At 48.0% G+C, this 22807-nt stretch overlaps 1 protein-coding gene across 9 annotated transcripts in view; it reads left to right on the top strand.

Moving 5' to 3' along the window:
* dop (microtubule-associated serine/threonine (MAST) protein kinase dop) overlaps positions 1–22807 on the top strand; it is a 1162440-nt gene that overhangs the window by 723357 nt on the left and 416276 nt on the right. The window lies entirely within an intron of this gene.

Raw genomic sequence — 22807 nt, 5'->3', positions numbered from 1 at the left:
TGACGGGTGTGTATGTAAGAATGAAAATGAGACGGTTGCACCTTCGGATGATCGTTTGGTAAACTTCTCTTTTTTTTTTTTTTTGCAACGATTATGAAACTTTTTTGAGGGGTAAAAAAAAAAAAACTCAGATATTAAAAGTTTTTTTCTGACCGACATGGCTCCGGCAGAACGTGTCCCATTGGAGACCATTTCGGGCGGAAGGAGAGATAGTGAGAGATGAAGAAAATATACAACTCGATCGATACTCCGAGACGTTGCGACCTTTTCCTTTCGACGATACGACCAGTTATAGCAAGACGTTTCGACCTTTCTTTTCGACGATACGACCAGTTTAGGGAGACGTTACGACCTTTTCCTTTCGACGATACGACTAGCTGTAGCAAGACGTTTCGACCTTTCTTTTCGACGATACGACCAGTTTAGGGAGACGTTACGACCCTTTCCTTTCGACAATACGACCAGTTTAGCACGACGTTACGACCCTTTCCTCTCGACGCTACGACCACTGAGCACGACGGTACGACGCTTTCCTCTCCACGCTACGACCACTGAACACGACGGTACGACGCTTAGTCATTATGGCCTGATCACGTCCCCAATCCTCGATGTTCAAGGATCGCACCGTCGCGCTCTAGGGTCGTATCGTCGTGCTGACGGGTTGTCGCAAAGGCTGACATTTTTCTTTAACAATGATTCATTGCACATAAGTTGATCCTAACAGGACAGTAATCTATGGTGATGTGGGAGGAGGAGGGAGAGAATGTGGTAGAAGACATGGTCGAGGGGTCAGACTTGATGGCAGAGTCACTTGGTGGTGGTTATGGGAGACTGGTATGTGTGGCTGGCATCTTCGTCTGCACCTCACACAGCGTCGAGCCTGTGCCTCCACCTCCCCTCGTATGATATCCCATGAGCAGTCAACACTCCGTCTCCACGGTGTTCATTATGTCAAAGGAAGCGAGGGTAATTGTGTCGCACGGGAACCACCCGATTCCGAGAAAGACCAATTCGGTATGTGAGCGGCTCCTTGTCACCTCCAGTGTGGCGTAACGAGTTGCTGGGCAATGGATGAGGCGTCTGTCCAGGTACTTGTGGTCTGGAGTCTGGAGACGCCGTGTAATTAATCCCATAAGTGCGAAGGGACGACCCTTTGATATGGAGGCCCTAGCCTTTGGTATGGAGGCCCTAGCCTTTGGTATGATGACCCTAGCCTTTGGCATGATGACCCTAGCCTTTGGCGTGGAGGCCCTGGCCTTTGACATGAAGGCCCTGGCCTTTGGCATGACCATTACGGGTCTGGTCAAAGGCCAAAGTCATCAGTACCAAAGTCTCGCACCGTCTTGCTCCAGAATCCTACTCAAACGGCGTATATCAACGGGTTTAAGGGATTAAGGAGCTGGGAGTATGGCTCTATTATGGGGCTTAATCTGATAGAGAAGGCGCCCTACACTGACTTGGTATCTTTGATGCGGCGTCAAGGATGATGCTGAGGTAGAGCGACAGGTCACCCGGTGAACGCCCCAGCGAGGATTAAGCAGGGAAGAGGCGCCCCTGTTGAGTGAGAATCGAGGAGCGTTCCAGGTTCCTGTAGTCTGGAACTTTTGGTAGTGATCAGTTTCATCTGATGGTATGAAGAGGGAACTTTTGTAGAGAGACGGTGCTGAGTGACCTGTTGAAGTAGTGTGTGTGTGTGTGTGTGTGTGTGTGTGTGTGTGTGTGTGTGGTGGATCTTGTATGGTAGCAGGGGGGGACTTAGTGAGGCACTGTGGAGGATGTGGTACAGCGCAGTGTCTGGGAGAGGTCAAGGCAGTGTTGAGATCTAGGATGTGACCTGTTGACTACAGTAGTTGGCATTGGATGTAACCCAGTTGAGGAACCGGGTTGACCACAGCTGTTGACGCCTTTGCAACCCAGTTGGCGAACGGACTTTGATGACCACAATTGACAGTTGCTTAACCCAGTTGATGAACCATAAACAGTAGAGAAAAGATACACTTACAAAAGAAAAAAAGAAAGACCTGACCTGAAAAGAAACTTCGTGGTCGAGTTATTGTGACCCAAATCTGCAGGTTGAGAGGGATGATTGAAGACCTGAATTCTGTAGACACGATACAGTTGGTCAGCTTGGCCAAGAGGGTGGACGAGGTTCGAGGGTGATGCAGTGGCTTTGTCGAGGGAACATTGCTCTGATTGGCGTAAGGAGTTGAAGGACAATGGGGATGGGAGGATGGCTACGAGGATGGACCATTGTGCTGAGAAATGCCATGCTCAGGAGGTGGTGGGGTGGGGGAACTGAGATACGATGTGTGTCAAGGTTGAGAAATGATCTGTTTGCCGGAGGATTGAGAAATTATGTGTCCATTAGATTCAAGACTTCGAATCTGTGTTACGGAGACATTACATGTCCGGGAGACTGAGTGATCATGCACTTCGAGAGCTTAGAATCTGGATCTGGACAGTGGGAAGTTAGACGTCCGTAGGACTAAGAAATCCAGTGATGGAGGAGTGAATGGATTATAAGTGATTAGGACTTAGAGTATGATGCGATTATAAGTATTAGGGCTTAGAGTATGATGCGATTATAAGTAGATAGGACTGAGGGAATGATGCTTAGTAATGGAGGTTGTGGAAATCGGGCTTAGGAGAAGAGCAAAGACGGCTTAACACTGGAGGTGTCTGGCTGAGATGCCAGTGAGATATACAATACCCAGTGGCACAGTCGCCACGTGATACAGTATACAATATCCAGTGGCACAGTCGCCACGTGATACAGTATACAATACCCAGTGACACAGTCGCCACGTGATACAGTATACAATACCCAGTGGCACAGTTGCCACGTGATACAGTATACAATACCCAGTGGCACAGTCGCCACGTGATACAGTATACAATACCCAGTGGCACAGTCGCCACGTGATACAGTATACAATACCCAGTGGCACAGTCGCCACGTGATACAGTATACAATACCCAGTGGCACAGTCGCCACGTGATACAGTATACAATACCCAGTGGCACAGTCACCTCGTGATACAATATACAATACCCAGTGGCACAGTCGCCACGTGATACAGTATACAATACCCAGTGGCACAGTCACCACGTGATACAGTATACAATACCCAGTGGCACAGTCACCACGTGATACAGTATACAATACCCAGTGGCACAGTCGCCACGTGATACAGTTGGTGGAGTTCGGTAGTTCATCACCGCGAGCCTCCGGGGATGTGTTGGTGTGGTGACGTCTCTTGTTATGGGCGTGGTGGCGTCACTTATTGTTGGCGACGGCCTTCAGGGTCTCCAGCTGGTCGAGGGACGCCAGGGTGCCCAGCTGGGCGAAGGCCCTCAGGGTCTCCAGCTGGTCGAGGGACGTCAGGGTACCCAGCTAGGCGAAGGCCTTCAGGGTCTCCAGCTGGTCGAGGGACACCAGGGTGCCCAGCTGGGCGAAGGCCTTCAGGGTCTCCAGCTGGTCGAGGGACACCAGGGTGCCCAGCTGGGCGAAGGCCTTCAGGGTCTCCAGCTGGTCGAGGGACGTCAGGGTACCCAGCTAGGCGAAGGCCTTCAGGGTCTCCAGCTGGTTCGAGGGACGTCAGGGTACCTAGCTCGTCTGGCTTCCTGCAACCCTGGAGATTCAACCCGTCATGCAGCCTGACCACCACCACCACCACCACCACAACAACAACAACAACCTTGGCTCCAGTCTGACCACCACCACAACCACCACCACAGACTGCCAAGGGTCCATTCTGACCACCAGCACCACCACGGCTTCTCAGGGCTCACAACCTTGGCTCCAGTCTGACCACCACCACAACCACCACCACAGACTGCCAAGGGTCCACTCTGACCACCAGCGCCACCGCGGCTTCTCAGGGCTCACAACCTTGGCTCCAGTCTGACCACTACCACAACCACCACCACAGACTGCCAAGGGTCCACTCTGACCACCAGCGCCACCGCGGCTTCTCAGGGCTCACAACCTTGGCTCCAGTCTGACCACCACCACAACCACCACCACAGACAACCAACGGTCCACTCTGACCACCAGCACCACCACGGCTTCTCAGGGCTCACAACCATGGCTCCAGTCTGGCCACACGCTCCACCACCACAGACTGCCAAGGGTCCACTCTGACCACCAGCACCACCACAGCTTCAGGCCTCACAACCATGGCTCCAGTCTGGCCACACGCTCCACCACAGATCTCACTGATATGGAGGCGTAAGGACTTAGGTAGGGTCCTGCGGCGACGCCCGAATACCTAAAGTAGGTGTAGGGAGTGTGTGTGTGGACGGCCAGATAAGCCTGTCGGGGAAGTGTGAATGGATTGATGAGGCGTCGTCACCAGGGGGATGTGGTGATGTGTGTTGATGACTGAGGTGTAGCGACGATTGTTGGCGTCCATGGATACTCTGTCAGTCACATGATCGATGTTAGATGTCGTCCTTATGCCACATTAGGAATTTTTCCCTTTGAATATTTGAAGGTCAGGATATAGAAATGAAAGAGGATATGTAGAGGAGTAAGCCCTTGTCATTGATTCTCCTAAGGAAGCTGGGGGGTTCCTGCCATTTAAGAGGCTGTGTGGTCCAGTTTGCAAATTGACTCCCATAGGAGGTTAATGTATGGACAAGATTAATCCCCCACCCTTATGGGAACGCAGCTGAGGATTTTAGGAGATCCACTGACAAATTTGGAGGGATGGATGGAAATGTAAAGGCTGGATTTTGCTAGTCGCTTTGGTAAGGAAAGCTCCTGAGAGAGGTAGGGGGGATCTGTAGACTTAAAATGTTTGCACGTCGGCTGGTTATGGACACAGTTTTACGTTAGAGTAAGAGAGTGCTCGCAACGGCCGTGGTTGTCAAGAGAAAGTTTATAGCAACAAAATTTGAAGTAGTGAACCTTCTGCAGGAAGTCTGGTGTACAATGAACCATAAGATTGCTGAATGGCGTGTAGACGTTCGGTGGTGGACGCAGCGTTTGCCTACGGGCGAAAAAGAAGCAAATATTTTGAAAAAAAAAAAAAAAAGGAATTAAGTCTGTGATACGTGAGGGTCAGTGGAATTGAATGTTTGTGGGTTGGATGATGAACGAACTAAAAGGTGAGGCCGGACGTGCCGTGTATAGGGGAGGGTTATGGATGTGATTAATGACATTGGAGACCCACCACACGAGGATTGACCGTTGTGGCATCTCTTTTCATCATACAGCGAATTTTCGGCACTTCCTAAATTCGTCGTTCTTATCTCCGCTGACGATGTCTGTTGCGCGGACGAAAAGCGGAAAGCGATAAGAATAAACATGTTGAAATTCCAGGATTATAAAGATAGATTCAGTGGCAGAAGGTATGAGAAACATATCTCTCTTAGGTGGGGGGGATTATCAGGGAAATTATGAGATAACCTCGTGGCTTCCTGGCAATCTGGGCCGGGGAAATCACTTGAGAAATTAGAAGATAACCTCGTGGCTAGACTATAACACTCTAGGGTGGAGAAATTAGTAAGAGAAATTATTAGACAGCCTCGTAGCCGGAGTGGGGTACTGTGGGTTGGGGAAATTATTTGATATCATCATGGCTGGAATATGGCACTCCAGAGTGGAGGGAAATTGTTGGATAACCTCTCGACCTGAAGGTAATATCTAGATGGTTTGTGTCAACGTGATAACCGTATGACGTAAGATATAAAGAAGATATAAAGATAGAGAGAAAGAATATATGGACTAATATATGTAATGGACGAGGAGGAGGAGAGGAGACAGGAGGAGGAGGAGAGGAGAGGTTGACACGATGAAGACAGTCGTACGGAGAGAATCTGGAAGGAGAGAGAGGGGGATGGGCCTAGAGTTGCTGCCGGAGATGGTACGAAAGGGAAAGAGAACCTGTGGATCAGACACGAGGGAGTGTGGTGTTGATCCCTTCGTCTGGTCTACCTAGGCTGATGCTGAAGGATAAGGAAGTCTGTTCTGACGCGCATAATCCTGGAACTAAGCTCCACTGTTGCTCCACTGGGGTTCATCTGTAGCTCCTCTGTTACTGTGGCTCCACTGGGGTTCCTCTGTAGCTCCTCTGTTACTGTGGCTCCACTGGGGTTCCTCTGTAGCTCCTCTGTTAACTGTGGCTCCACTGTGGCTCCTGTGATCAGATCTTCCTCTTCAAGACTGCGGCCGGGGATGCCTACATGCCTTCCTCACAGATTGGGTTGATCAGATACTCACTGTAGATATTGTTCCAGTGAGTCTTTCGAGTTCTCCACTTGATGGTCCATAATGATTTTATTACTTGCTGGAAACACTTTTGGAATTCGAAGATGTTTACATTGCTCTCCCTTATTGTATTATGGCACGTTACGAGTGTAGTGGCTTCGTCCATGACCTTTTCTTGCCGTTAGGGAAAGACTTTTGAGTGAAGATTGAGGACTGTGTCTTACAGGATTTTCCATTTGTCATTTGACGTATCTGATTCGTCTGGGATCCAGAGAGTAGAGTCACGGGTGATTTCAGCTCATCCCAGTGACTATTTTTTGAGAAAGTCACTGTGGCTGTGAGCAATCATCGGCAAGTGTTAGAACGCTGGGTAGTTTTGGGTTTGTCTCTCCCTCGTCTTTGAAGGTTCACAGAATCCAGCCTGCCATCTGCAGTGGAAAAACATAAAGAAGGTAACTGATACGTTCGGTGAAGGTGAGGTCGTCAGGATCAAATTGTTCCTGGATCTTTTAGATTTCTCTTCCGTGACGTGATGATGCTTGTATATATTAGGCAATTTGTCTTTCCCCTGCGCCATAAGCATATAATTGAAAGTCGTCTCACATTGAATGATATCATTTGTAGTGGTCGTCTTTGGAGACTTGAGGGATAATGTCTCCTGCAGAGATGTAGTGCTCAAGATGGAATTATATGCAGATGATTCTGTAAGGTTGAGTTGAGTGTTTACAACCCACTCGTATGTAAGCAATGTGACGCACTAACGGTGCTGATCCTGTTCTCTGGGGGCGAGGCACAGCAGCAGGCTAACAACAGCGTGTTGTGATCTCCTAATCTGGAAGGTGGTAGCTCCAGCATCTCACTTCATTATAGCTGACTCTAGTTTTCATTATAGTCTTGGCTTCGGCCACGAGAGAGAGAGAGAGAGAGAGAGAGAGAGAGAGAGAGAGAGAGAGAGAGAGAGAGTGAGAGAGAGTCAGTGATCGCCTCTTTTGTTCGCTGATATTCGCGCGCGTCAGCCTCCGTCTGGAAGCGAGTTATCAACCTGACGTATTTCATTTGCCGGGACCCGCGTGATCCGTGTTCCCTTCATACCTCGTATCCCATTGATGATGGCACCTGCTTGGATCTCCTCCTCCACCTCCTCCTGGTGCGTAATATGAGTGAAGGCTTCACCTCCATGGCATGCCTTGTTTCCCTGGGGATAGGGGAGAAAGAATACTTCCCACGTATTCTCTGCGTGTCGTAGAAGGCGACTAAAAGGGGAGGGAGCGGGGGCTGGAAATCCTCCCCTCTCATTTTTTTTTTTTTTTAATTTTCCAAAGGAAGGAACAGAGAAGGGGGTCAGGTGAGGATATTCCCTCAAAGGCCCAGTCCTCTGTTCTTAACGCTACCTCGCTAATGCGGGAAATTACGAATAGTATGAAAGATATATATATATATATATATATATATATATATATATATATATATATATATATATATATATATATATTATAGTATATGTATTATATTATATATATATTATCAAGTCGTTTGTCTAGGCTAGCAAGAGAGTTCACAGTTGGCATTACGAATTAGATCCACACATTAGATATTAACAGGAATTTATAATGAATCCCAGCAGCGCCCATCGCACATCAAGTCTCACACAGCAGGCATCAAAATTTCATACTAAATCTTCAGTAGTTCATACTTGACGCTGTAGAACACAGGTCGTGACGATGATTAAATTCAGTATTTGTTGCTGACGGAGGTTTGAGCAGCGTTGCACGTCTTCGTCAGGTCCAGCTGGAGGCGTTGGAAGCCAGGTCTCCTGTGCTCTCGAGTAGGTGCAATTCTGAGTCACAGGACAGACGGTGTGGTGGAGTTAGGTGCGTAATTTGGGAGTGATTGCGTACTGTTGTGGTTGTGATGGGTTGTAATTGGTTGTCATAGTGGCTGGGGCGTAGTCAGGAGAGTGGTTGGTTAGCTTAACCAATAGGTTGTATATCAACACATATTATTATTATTATTATTATTATCATTATTATTATTATTATTATTATTATTATTATTATTATTATTATTATTATTATTATTTGGTTTTAAGTTCGCCGTTTCACGCGTTAGCGAGGAAGCGCCGAGAATAGATAAAGAAATAGCATCAGTATTATTATCCATTCTCTAGCTATTATTATTATTATTATTATTATTATTATTATTATTATTATTATTATTATTACCCCCAGTACGCTATACATGTGACTTTTGCAGCTACAAGTCTGCGCTCCACTCAGGAGCAGGGAAATGATGTAGACTCCTTTGAAGTAAGAACTTCCTCGAAGAGACTCTCACTCCTTTCCGTCCATTGACAATGATACAGCCTCGCTGGTTGTGTGACTTCTCCCTAGTGGGGGTTCGAACCAGTAACACCGGTAGCATGTAAAGAATTCTTTGACCTTGCGGGTCACGGTCGTAGGTAAATACGTGTTGATGACGGGGTTATTACGAGAATATTACCCACTTACGAGAATATTACGCCTTTACACGCGCGTTACCCTCGCGTTCAGGACTACTGCGTTGTGTGTGTGTGTGTGTGTGTGTGGATCACTTCGTCTCACGCGAAGTGTGACGCCATAGTTGTCTCGGGGGACAACAGCTGGTGTAGGAGCAGCAGGCACAAGGGCTCCTCTGAACAGGCAGCAGTGTGTGAGGGCCCTGCTTGTTGTGGGGGGGCGGCCCCTGTGGGTCATGTGTAGGGCAGTTGTCTTGGTATGTTGGAGGCCAAAGCCTTAACCGGGCGCCACAACACTGGCTGGCGCCAAATGCCTTAACTAGTCGTCAAAGCAATGGATGTGAGTATTATGATAGTGGATGTTGCTATCATAAATACGGTTGCAGACACCACAAATGTGGATGTTAACATTGTCATGGTGGATGTTCAACACTGGATGTGGGAGTTTATGCCATGAACGTAGGTGCTGCTCCCATGGTCACGTATATGTATATGTGGAAAGATGATAATAGATTTTTGCCTCACTGGAAGCGTATATAATGTATGCGTCGTGGGGGGACACGCTCCTCATCCGTCGTCATTATGGGCTGTCATCCGTAGATGGCGTATCGACCCACTGCTGCTGGGCAGTGTGTGCCACGGTTCCTGCTGAGGGACCCCGGCTAGGCGAGGCCACACCACGATGCCTTACAGTGATGGAAATGGTGACCAGATTATCAACAGACTTGGAGGGTTTTTTTTTTGGGGGGAGGGACTTTCCAATAGACCCTGATGAGGTTTGTTCCTTCTACAGCAGACTCTGATGAGGTTTTCTCACTCTCCAACACAAAGGATGAGGTTTTCTCACTCTCCAACACAAAGGATGAGGTTTTCTCACTCTCCAACACAAAGGATGAGGTTTTCTCACTCTCCAACACAAAGGATGAGGTTTTCTCACTCTCCAACACAAAGGATGAGGTTTTCTCACTCTCCAACGCAAAGGATGAGGCTTTCTCACTCTCCAACACAAAGGATGAGGTTTTCTCACTCTCCAACACAAAGGATGAGGCTTTCTCACTCTCCAACACAAAGGATGAGGTTTTCTCACTCTCCAACACAAAGGATGAGGCTTTCTCACTCTCCAACGCAAAGGATGAGGCTTTCTCACTCTCCAACACAAAGGATGAGGCTTTCTCACTCTCCAACACAAAGGATGAGGTTTTCTCACTCTCCAACACAAAGGATGAGGTTTTCTCACTCTCCAACACAAAGGATGAGGTTTTCTCACTCTCCAACACAAAGGATGAGGTTTTCTCACTCTCCAACACAAAGGATGAGGTTTTCTCACTCTCCAACACAAAGGATGAGGTTTTCTCACTCTCCAACACAAAGGATGAGGTTTTCTCACTCTCCAACACAAAACATTAGGTTTTCTCACTCTCCAACACAAAACATTAGGTTTTCTCACTCTCCAACACAAAACATTAGGTTTTCTCACTCTCCAACACAAAACATTAGGTTTTCTCACTCTCCAACAGATTCTGATGAGGTTTTGCCTCCGTCTCCCTCACTCCTCACGGTCTCGTACGTGAAGGACGGTTCTTCCAGCTACAGGCAGACGGCCTCTCACCCACACACCACGCCTTGCATGACGGAGAGAGGGATGGGAAAAAATATGATAATACATCAAGTGTGAATACAAAGAAGTAAAGAAAAAGGGAGGATCTGTGTATGGTATGTAAGAATATATTCTTGTGAAGGGAAGAGGTAAAGGAGGAAGAATAAGAAGAGATAGCTTTATGACGTAAGGGAGGTGTCTCTACTAGAGCTTGGAGAAATATAGCTTTTTGGTGTAATGGAAATATGTCTAGTGGAGCTTGGAAGAAGATAGCTTTTTGGTGTGAGGTCACTATGTCTACTGGAGCTTGGAGAGAGAGATAGCCTTTTTGATGTAAGGGAGACATTGCTAGTGTACCTTAGAAAAAAGATATCTTCATAGTAAGAGGGAACTTATGTTTATTACATCCTCTAGTGTTCGCGTATGAGGTAGATGAACAGATTTGACGACCCTAGTGGTTCCGGTGCAAAGCAACTTTGTGGGGGTAAATAGCTACGAATTACTATGTCGTCAGGCGAGCTGAGTCACGGGGGGTGGTAAATGAGTGCGTCCTTGACGGACATGCCCGTCCAACGCCACTAGCGACATGCCGTGGTCGCGCTCACGAAGGATGAGGGAGAGGGAGGTAGGAAAACAACGTATTGCCGAGCGTCGTGTTCAGGCCTCCGCGTTTATACATCCATTTGTCTGGCGATGACATTTGAGACGTCGTTCTGCAGGTGTGTATATTGGACACACCCCCCGGGTTCCTCGGACGCTGCGTGTGTGTTGCCGTGGTGAATGATTGTGGCGGTGTTATTGTGTCTCTGGGTAGTAACTGTGTGTGTGTGTGTGTGTGTGTGTGTGTGGGGAGGTGTGTCCGCTTCATCTGTCATGCCAGCGCTGGGAGTATTTTTGTGTCAGGGTTGAGTAACAGTCTCTCGCAGTAGAAGTAATTTACGTCATTACATTATTGTGTCTCCGTTTTAATGAGCATGATTCGTTGGGTTTTAACTCGTCCTTGTAGTTTAGATGTTGGCGTATCTTGCTCTCTCTCTCTCTCTCTCTCTCTCTCTCTCTCTCTCTCTCTCTCTCTCTCTCTCTCTCTCTCTCTCTCTCTCTCTCTCTCTCTCTCGTGGAGACTATCTTTGCACATCTTTCAGCTCAGCCACTTAGGCAGCTCTGATGTACTGAAGTCAGTGTGGTGCGCAGTAATAAAGGCGATACGGCACAAGTCATACCTCCATCGTTCTTGTCCTGCTCCTCTCACGTTGAAGGTTGGATGGAGGATTCCACAGTGTTGCTGTAGTATCGTTTTTTGGCGTTTAGCACAGCACAAGTACGTGTTTGACGTAATCACACCGGGCGGGGGGCCTTGGCGCCTCACTTCCTGGTTCGGATGAGGCTCGGTTGCCTCGTATGATTTCCACAGCGTGGGATATAGAGTTTCTCTCCTGCTGGAGACATTGATTTTTCACTGTAGCTCTCGGGAAGACTTAGGTATGCTCTTTCTTTAAATTCCCAGCGTCGACGAAGAGGATTGGTATGGCGCGTTCATTCTGGTGTCGCCCGCGAAGGGCAACGATTGTCTCAGGATCGTACGAGGACGGGTATGGTGAACAGGAGAGACAAGCGCCGTCTCTCACTGGGAGAGGAGACTGTCATAGAGGGAGACTGTCATCATAGAGACGCCTCTTGCTGAGTGTGATGTCAAGTTCTCTGAGCAGTTCGTCCGCAGGTTGATGAGGACCCCTCTGTGTCTGTTGCTTGCCCTCACTTGCATTAAGTGAGCTGTGACTCTTGATCGTAGTTTCAGTTGCCTTTGGTGACTGTCTCGTAGTGATCCGTGGGTGAGGGCAAACGGAGGGTCGTCAAAGGTTAGGAGAGATGCCGCTGACTTGGAGGTGGGAGGACTGAAGGGCGAGGGGAAACGTCCACTGGACAAGGACGGACGCTGGTGGGGTGATGGGAGACAGTGCCATGGAGAGGGAAGAACGGCAGGGGATGGCTTTCCTCTAGGAGTGCTGTAGCGGGATTACAAACGGGGAAGCCTGTGCATGGATGCCTGAAGAGCAGCGGGACACAGCCACTCCCTTAGCTAGCGGGAGGCGCCGGGTAGTCCAGCACCCACCCCAGTCCAGGACTTGAACGCTGCTTGTTAGTACGTAAGTGGTCATCGTCCAGGTGTACGGGGTAAGGGAGACTAGCTCTACCACAGGGAGGGTGAGGGAAGACGGGTAATGAGGAAGTTAAGAGGCACCTAAGGAAGAAGAGAAGCGGTTGGGTTGGGAGTGAAGGTAGAGGTGCGAGGGGGTGGAGCACCTGTGGAAGGTGAGGGAGGCGCGGTTGGCGGGGCACGAGCCACAGGTGGTGACAGTATCTGGAGGAAGGAGGCTCACCCATGTCCAGTAGCCTGGTGGAACCCGCGGCGTCACCACCGACGACGCCCTTCCTCCGCTCTCACCACACCGTCTCCCGTACACTCGTACCACAGCGGTACATCACTCATCATCATCACCATCACCACCCGAGCTACCGGCCACTCACCACGCACCACCACCATCTCTACCCAAGACGGTTCATGCTCAAGCAGCAGCGTTCACTGTTTAATCGGTACCAGTGATAAGTCAGTTTTCCCGGCGTGTCCATTGAGCATTATCTTCAAACAGTGAAAAGTGTTGTGTTCCAACTCACTGTATGTCAGTAAGGACACGAACTTCAGGTAGTCTGAACAATTACGAGTCCATTAGGAGTGGAAATGTAGTAAAATATTTACGTTTTGAACTTAACCTTTTGGGATTAACAATATTTGCTTTGTTTATGGTTCTATTTCATCTATCCCGATGTGATGGTGATGACTGAGCTTCCATTCCTTGAAGTGACGTCGCTAGCAGACGAGGCTGAAGCCGTCGAAATGATTGGTGACAGTCGAGGGAGAAAAAAAAAAAAGACACTTTCACTTCTGTTTTTCTCCTGTGACTTTTGCGTGTCGAGGGGAATAGACGCCAGGCGGAAACGAAGGGAGGTTGCGGACCTGGAGTGGGAATTAAATCCTTTGATCTACAGGCGATGAAGGTCAGCTCCTACGGTGAGATTAACTCCGGCAGATGTTCATGCAGATCTCTTTGATGGGGGGATAAAAAAAAATTCTCCATCTTGGCTTACGTAAGGCCCACTAGAAGCCTACAGTATATTGGCTAAACGCTGTAGGATCTGTGGTAGCTATGTAGACACAGTCTTTGCCTACATGTCATTACGTAGTGCATGTTCAACATCATAAATGGGGTTTTAACAGCATAGGTATGGACGTTAACACGTTAATTGTTAGGTTAGCACCATCATGATGGGTGTAAGCGTCAAAGCGTGGATATAACCCCATGATAGATAGATATTAAGGCCATGAATGTGGAGTGTTAACACCAGAGACGTGGATGTTGAATTAAAAAATACGGCTGTTAACGCCATGAATGTAGATGTTAGCACAAGAAAAGTGATTGTTAACACCTTGATTGTTGATGCTACTGCCATGAATATGGACATGGATAGATGTGGATATGGACACCAGAAATATGTATGTTTATAGAATGAACATGGATGTGGACAGCAGATACGGACGTGTACACAAGAGATGTAGATATGGTGTAGTGTGGCGAAAGTTAGGGAGGTCAGAGCACCGTATCCATTACCTGACATTTGCATACATGATGTATAATACAAGATGTATTGTGGTATTCATTATGCTATATTTTCTCTGATTTGTCCTGCCTTGTGTTGTGAAGCCTCCCTCAGGGCCTCACTTTCTCCCTCCCTTCACGCATCTGTAGGTTCCTTGAGGATCCTACTCCCTCCCTCCCTCCCTCCCTTCCTCCACCTCACCTGTAGCCTCCTTCAGGACCCCCCACTTCATCCCTCCCTCCCTGCACCTCACCTGTGGCCTCCCCTCAGGACCCCACATCTTCCCTCCGACCATCACACCTGTAACCTCCCTTACCACACCCTACTTGCCCTCTCTTTCTCTCTCTCTGTCCCTCCACCTCACCTGTGTAGTCTCTCACAACACCCCACAGCATCTTATCTTTCCTTATTCTCCTCTCTCTCTCTCTCTCTCTCTCTCTCTCTCTCTCTCTCTCTCTCTCTCTCTCTCTCTCTCTCTCTCTCTCTCTCTCTCTCTCTCCTCACAGTCGCCGTCTCTACTGGGATCCCACCGGTGTGCATGCAAGCCCTCCCTCCATAGAGGTCTCTGAATGTCAAGTGGAAAATCCGGTGTCGCTGCGTACTAGAAAAATGTAATATTTTTGTACTCAAAGAGTTTTGTGGTGGTGGGAAATTTAGGCATTTGACGATCCATCTAAGACAACAGGACACCTGGTGTGTCGTTGCACCACGGCCACAGTCGGCGGGAGTGTCGTAAAACGATGATATAACCACACAGGGGAAAGAAGGTAAATCATTTACGCAAAAATACGTTTCATTTACATGAATTGCAACGTGAAAATTCATTGTAAAAGAAAGTGGGAATCGAGTCTATAGGTATAAATCTCTGTTGGTTAAACGTACTGGCGGGGGATCAGGGAGAGTGTAGGGTGATGAGTAGCCAATCATCGTGTGTGTGTGTGTGTGTGTGTGTGTGTGTGTGTATATATCCCGTGTGATTGCCCTGTGGTATGTCACTCCTTGACCACACCTCCCTCCCTCATCCCCTGAGCTCCGCTGTTTTTGATCGTCATGCAGATAGAACGTGTACGGGGTTTTTGTGTATTCTAGGAATGATGACAGACCGCCAGTGGTCGTCGGTAGGATAAGATAATATTTACCGTCCTTTTTATGAGAGAGAGAGAGAGAGAGAGAGAGAGAGAGAGAGAGAGAGAGAGAGAGAGAGAGAGAGTCAAGAACAGATGACAGAGCCTTAGATAGAGAATTCCTCAATTGGCTCCTTTCTCTGCTCCTTCTTTTGGAAAGTGATACAAGAAGGGAGGATTTCCAGCCACTCGCTCCAGCCCCCTCATCGTCGCCTTCTGCGACACGCAGGGAATACGTGGGCAGCATTCTTTCTCCACCCTATCCCCAGGGATGGTGTATACACGTATGTATGTATGTGTATGAGTGTACGAATGTTTACCAGCGTCCCCTGATGAACCTTTCCGGGGGACATTTGTGTCTTCGATATTTCGGATGATGTTGAGCACAAAACTAGGTAGCCTGTGCCAAAGCACATGCCTCATGCCTCTGCAGCTCGGTGAGAGAGAGAGAGAGAGAGAGAGAGAGAGAGAGAGAGAGAGAGAGAGAGAGAGAGAGAGAGAGAGAGCCACTATACCTGTAGTTAGGGGGATGTCGAGTACGCTGCACACACAAGCTATTCGCGTCGTATTTGTGTTAGCGTCGAGGGAACACACGCCTGGCCAACTCCCTCAAACACTGGTTGAAAATAGATGAAATATGGTTGGGGGTCGTCATGGCAGAGGAAGGGACCAGCGCTTTGCCACCTCAATATAATCGTTGCCTGGCTGTGGCAGAGGTGGGTGCTGGTCAGGTGAGAGGTGTTAGGGTAGGTGGAAGGGTGTCGACCAGGTTCTCTGAGGTTACGGGAGGTCGGAAGGACTAAGCTGATGGGACGCCATGTCGACCAGTCTCTTTAAGGTTGGGGGACGTCGACCAGACTGACGTTATGGTCAAGGTTACGACGCTGCCATGTCGACCAGTATCTCTAAGGTTGGGGGACATCGACCAGACTGACGTTATGGTCAAGGTTACGACGACGCCATGTCGACCAGTGTCGTGGTTATGAGACGTCGACCAGACTGTTGAGGTTATGGTCAAGGTTACGACGACGCCATGTCGACCAGACCGAGATTATGAGGGAGAAGAAGTGGTGTCTGTCAAGGTATGAGGGGTATTGTGAGGCGTGGAATGATCAGTATAGTGAGATGTGGAGTGGATTGTGAGGTTGTGTCCAGATGTTAGACTGTGATCTGTGGATGAGAGGAAGTGGTGGAGGTCATGTGGGGGCTGGAGGGGCGAGAGGAAATGATGGAGGGCAGATGAAGGCGAGAGGGAGTGCTGGAGACCACGTGGGGGCTGGAGGGAGTGACGGAGGGCAGGTGAGGGTTGGAAGGGTGGCAGGTATTACCAGTCGTGCAATTAGCTGAGATCAACGGCTGATGTTATCAGGGGAAAACACACGCATGATCAAACTGAAAGACAGAATGGCGGGAGGGAACGGTACACAGATGAAAGGAGGGAAGGGAACGGTACACAGATGAGAGGAGGGAACGGAACGGTACACAGACGATAGGAGGGAACGGAATGATACGCAGACCAAGGAATAACGTATGAAACAGAAGGATCAAATGTTGGAGAGCCAGACATCAGTGAACGGGAATAGATGTGTAAGTTGACATTGGCTGTAGTGGAAGAGGAGGGAGGGAGTGAGGGGAAGTGGATGAATTGAAGCGGATGTGTTGGACGAGGATGAACCAGTGGTGGGATAGTGTTAGGCGCCCGGGGGCTAGTCCCACGAAATAATTGATGAGAAGAAAAAAGAAAAAGAAAAAGAAAAGTGTTTTGATCGGGTTAATAGAATAGAGAAATATAGTCCAGCGTTCAGGTATATGTCAGTGAGGCTGCGCTCTGCTCAGTGTGTGTTTGTGTGTGTGTGTGTGAGAGAGAGAGAGAGAGAGAGAGAGAGAGAGAGAGAGAGAGAGAGTCAGTGAAGTTAGTGTGATATAGAAGGCTGTGTAACCCGGCATCACTCTCACCGCTGCCGGTTGGTTCTGTGTACCACTGGTTGGTGGTTTGTACCGCTGGTTAGTCCTGTGTACCACTGGTTGGCCTTGTTTACCACTGATTAGTCCTGTGTGTCACTCGTTCGCCCTGACCACTGGTTGGCCCTGTGTACCACTGGTTCGCCCTGTCTACCACTGGTTGGTCCTGTGTACCACTGGTTGGCACTGTGTACCACTGGTTGGCCCTGTGTACCACAGTTTGCGCCTGTGTGTCACTGGTTGGCCCTGTGTACCACAAGTTGGCACCTGTGTGTCACTGGTTGGCCCCGTGTACCACTGGTTGGCACCTGTGTGTCGCTGGTTGATTGTATGTACCCCTGGCTGGCCCTGCGTACCGTCATTTGGTATCGTGCACCGCTCCTCTGTCGCGTGTACCGTTTCTCCGTCTGACGTATTCTCGTGTTATCAAGCGTTGCCAGATGCGTCATCTCACAGTGACGTTGGCGATGGGATACATGGCGTGAGGAACTTTTTTCCCCCCCCATCGACTGTCGCCAGCAGGAAAATTGGCAGCGATAAGGTAGCCTCCCGACAAGCCAACACGTCCCTGAGGAGAGGCGTGGAGGGGTCGGGGGAGGGTTTTGGTGTGGCGTTGTGGTAGATGGTGGTGGTGGTGCAGGCTCGGGGGCGCCTGCCACACCAGTGTAGATAAGAGGCCGGGATCAGAGAGCTGTTCAAGGTCTCGTTAAGCATAAAGTACAGACGAGGACATGTGTGGGGATTGTAGCTCAGCCACGCTAATTATGAAACCTCTGTCGTGTGTTTTGAACTGCTGTGTATGGTTTCCACCCTGATGGAAGGAGCCACTTAGAAGACACGATTATAAGTAGTAGACTCGTACTTACGGAGGTTTGTAAGTATTCATAAAGACAGTATACGCTTGATGTGTCTGTAACTGTAAGCTTTCTTAAGATACAGGACGTGTGGACTTCCGAGGTGTTGATATCTGCTGGATACAGGACTTCTGTAATCCGAGGAGTGTGTGTCTGTCTGTCTCGTGTGTCTGTCTGTCTGTCTGTCTATCCCCTTTGCGAGGCCTTAAGGCGTTAATGTCAGCAGGAATGAACACACAGCAAAAGGAGAACTGTCAACCCTGCAAGGTGAGGGGCTGTAGAAAGGAAGAGGAGGAAACGAGAGACTATAGTGTAAAAGTGTGGAAAAGAGCAAGGATGGAGGCGGTGGAACGGGAAGCGGAGGCCGGTAAATATTTCCGCGGGTGGCGCCACCTCAAAAGGCAGGGGGGAGAGAGAGAGAGAGAGAGAGAGAGAGAGAGAGAGAGAGAGAGAGAGAGAGAGAGAGAGAGAGAGAGGGAGGGAGGGAGGGAGGAGGAGGATCCATCGTGGTAGGAATATTGCATTCAGGGGAAGTACTTGAGGAAGATAGTGCTTAATACTGTGTGGTGTACGTGATGGCCTTGTTGTTTATTTTGAATGGGTTTATTTATTTGCAAAAGAGGTGCGTGAGAGAGAGAGAGAGAGAGAGAGAGAGAGAGAGAGAGAGAGAGAGAGAGAGAGAGAGAGAGAGAGAGAGAGCAGGACCCTTATGACCCTCGAGCACGACAGTACGAGTCATGAGTGTGATAGCGTTGAGGGACCCTTGACCTGACCCATATGGGTCAGGTCAAGGGTCGTGTTTACGTGGGTGAGATACAGGTTGTTGTTTTTTTTGGTATAGTATTTAGAGCACTGTATATTACAGCCTTACCTCTGACCACCATCGTTAGCCAGGGGCGTAGCGAGTCACAGATGGGGCACGAGAGCCAGGAGGATGTGAACACAGGAGGAGGAGGAGGCATGATTTGCGACGCAGAGATGCCCCAGGAACAAAGAGGGGGCGCTTATGGTGGGGGAGATTGCTCGCTCCGTGGACCGTCCTCACCACAAGATTTTCTCGGAGGTGACCCCGAAGGACGTCTTTGCCTCTATTAGTATATTAGCATGGACCTCACTGGCTTCGGTTCCTCTAAACAACAGGAGCAACATAAGGACATGTTCCATTCCCCCATCCAGACCGCAGCGATGATGATGTAGTGTTGATGTCACGAAGGAATGCAAGACTTGGGGTCCTCTTTCTGGCTCCACTCGAAGCTTAGGCAGCTGATGTGTCTGACGTGACTCCACAGGTCCGCGTGTGGGTTAGGGATGGCGAGGAGTGTCTAGGACTGTTGTAAAAAGGGCCGAAAAGGAGGTTTAAGTGAGAGAGAGACGGCCACTATTATTCTAAGGTCTGCTGGACCTCCCAACCAGTCTCTCGAAAAGACTGCAATTTGCGTGAGAGCAAACACATGTGCGTACCATTATTGCTAAGTGCTTCTCTCAGTTTACGTCTTGTATCTTGATTATCCATCCCTGCCCAGATCGTTACTTACAATTACTTATACGTGCATATCATGAATAATAATTACTTATCTCCGCTCATATCATGAATTATAATTACTTATCTCCGTGCATATCATTAATGATGGTTGTTCATCCCTGTGTGTATTTTAGTAATTGTTTTATTGTTATTTGTTGTCATATCGTTAAGAATAATTGTTTTCTTGTTTTAAGTATACATCCTCGTTGAAGGTTGCTGCCGACTCCACGCAAGGCTGAGGCGCAGCGTGTGTGTGTGTGTGTGGTGTGTGTGTGTGTGTGTGTGTGTGTGTGTGAGAGAGAGAGAGAGAGAGAGAGAGAGAGAGAGAGAGAGAGAGAGAGGCATCCCTCTCAAAAGGGTGGGTCGTTAGAGGCACCGAGGACCAAGATTATTGCCTTGAGATTGTCCTTCTCTTCCCCTCACCATTTTTCATCGTGTTCTTTCACCGGTCTGTTAATATATATATCCCTTCGAGGCCAGACCACAGTCGCCCTTCCTGTTCCTAGCTTATGTATGACCTCAGAGGTTCAGGAGAGAAGCACGGGCGAGGAAGCACGAGATGGGGGGGTTAGTCATCTGTCATCTGTCTGTTTGTTGTTGACCATCATGCTCCAGGGTGTAGTCCCTCATAGCGACGGTGTGTGACCCAAGTCTGAACACTGTAGGACGAGATTTTTTTTTAGTTGAGTCTTTGTCTGGGGCCTTCTGGCTCTGAGGGAGTCCACCATTCCCCCTTACTCCTGCGTGCAGTGATAAACCTCGGAAGGAAAGAATCCGGAATTGGTTTTTAGTGGAAAGTGAAATGTAAGTGACTTATGAGAAATTGTAAGTCTAAGAAGGAGGATTATAACTTATGCAGGAATTATTGTTATATTACTTGTGTCCCCGAGCGTCAAATATATACGACATATTTATATGAATGTGTATTACACACTCCGAGTAATATACGTATGAATGTTTATCGTGGTGATATATATTCAGCCTTCACTTGTGTACATTACTGCTGTCTTTATCACCCCCCATTTGCTGCTTTGCCATTTACATATGTTATCATACAAGTCTTCGCTATCATTATTGCCTTGTTATCGTGGCTGTTTGCTCCTATGACACCATGTCTTTACTGTAATTGCTGGCCTGTTATCATGGCTGGTGCACCGATAACGCTGTACTACTTTGTTGTCACTACTGTCCTGTTATCATAGCGAGTTTACCGATAACACTGTACTTCTTTGTTATCATAGCGAGTTTACCGATAACACTGTACCTCTTTGTTATCATAGCGAGTTTACCGATAACACTGTACTTCTTTGTTATCATAGCGAGTTTACCGATAACACTGTACTTCTTTGTTATCATAGCGAGTTTACCGATACACTGCATTTTGGTATTACTACTGGCCTGTTATCATGGCTGGTGTACCGATAACACTGTACTTCTTTGCTATCTTTACTGTCCTATTATCATGGCTAGTGCACCGATGACACTCTCCCTGAATTGTTATCACGTGCGCTAATGATAGTCGTGAGTGGCGAGGCACTCGGGGTTGAGGCGGGAGGGTCAGGTTACCGGGCGGTAGGCGTGGTGCCTGAGGTGGACTGTGGTGGTGGGTGGAGGATGAACGAGGATTGGATGAGAGGAGTCGAGTGGCTGGTGGTGGAGAGTGAGTGGGGTGGTGGTGGAGGGTACGTGGCTGGTGGAGGGGGACGAGGTGGTGTGATATACGTGGGTGGGTTGATGGTGTCAGGTAGATAGGCGAGGCGCTGGAACGTAAGTGTAGGGAGGCGGATGGTGTAGGGTAAGTAGATAGTGGAAGGTAAGTAGGTTCTGGAGGGCAAGTGGGTGGTAGATGGGAATCTGTGGATGGAAGGTAAGTGGGTGGTGGTGGAAGATAAGTGGGTGGTGAAGTACTAGTGGTTGGGTTTAAGGGCGTTGTGTGGTAAGTGGAGAGGAATTACGTGCTGGTTCAGCTCGATCAGTCCTAAACCTTGGCGTCTTATAGGTGGTAGACGTTCCTCAATCCTCGCTGCAGTGGTAGACGTTCCTCATTCCTCGCTGCAGTGGTAGACGTTCCTCATTCCTTGCTGCAGTGGTAGACGTTCCTCATTCCTCGCTGCAGTGGTAGACGTTCCTCAATCCTCGTGTTCTGGTGCCCCGAAAGGTTGCTAAGGTGTAGAGGTGTTGGGGGGACGTTGTGAGAGCAACACACACGGTGAGGCCTGCCATTGCTACGTGGGGTTGATGACCCGACAGAACATTAGATTTTATTGCATGATTATATATATGGGTATTAGACACGCTTCGGAGGTGAGTAGTGGGCCCCATGTATTCCTTACGTAGATGCATACACTGCACGGGGTGGTGTATCAGAACCCATATATATATATATATATATATATATATATATATATATATATATATATATATATATATATATATATATATATATATATACATATATATATATATATATTTATTTTATTTATTTTGCTTTGTCGCTGTCTCCCGCGTTAGCGAGGTAGCGCATATATATATATATATATATATATATATATATATATATATATATATATATATATATATATATATATATATATATATGGGCGGTGGTGGGTTACAGAGATGGGCCGAAGACCCCCCTCCTCAAGTACTCAGTACAAAGACACTCTTACATGTGGTTGGGTCAGTAGTGCACGTAGACTGGACTGTAGAGTGAAGTACGGATCAAGAGACAGACCTTAGTGACGGCGTGACGTCATGAATGGACGAGGGTGTGACATGACTGAATGGCTAGAACCTGAGGACTGACGCGAGACACACAGTAAGTAATGAGAGCGTGTCGAAATAAGACTCTGAATGATGAAGGAACCCAGATGAATCGGGCTTGGTCGATGGGGCTTCAAGGTATACTGTACGAGTGCCGTACAGAATGTTTCTCCTGGAGGGGCTGTTGTCTTCCCCCAGTGCTTCATGTTGGATCAGGGTGACCCACCCCTCCTGGTGAGGGCTTGGTCTGCCAGGCTGTTCGAAGCTGCAGGTCACGTTTGGGCCTGTTGTAAAACCTTGCTGTTCTAGTACACCTTGGAAGAGGAACCTGTATATATATATATATATATATATATATATATATATATATATATATATATATATATATATATATATATATATATATATACATATATATATATGTGTGGACGTGTATGTATATACATGTGTATGGGGGTGGGTTGGGCCATTTCTTTCGTCTGTTTCCTTGCGCTACCTCGCAAACGCGGGAGACAGCGACAAAGCAAAATAAATAAATAAAAAAAAGATATATATATATATATATATATATATATATATATATATATATATATATATATATATACACACACACACACACACAT

Source organism: Panulirus ornatus, chromosome 22, assembly GCF_036320965.1.
Source record: "Panulirus ornatus isolate Po-2019 chromosome 22, ASM3632096v1, whole genome shotgun sequence".
NCBI classification, from domain to species: domain Eukaryota; kingdom Metazoa; phylum Arthropoda; class Malacostraca; order Decapoda; family Palinuridae; genus Panulirus; species Panulirus ornatus.
The sequence above is the reverse complement of the archived record's forward strand: the minus strand, read 5'-3'. Positions and strand labels throughout refer to the sequence as shown.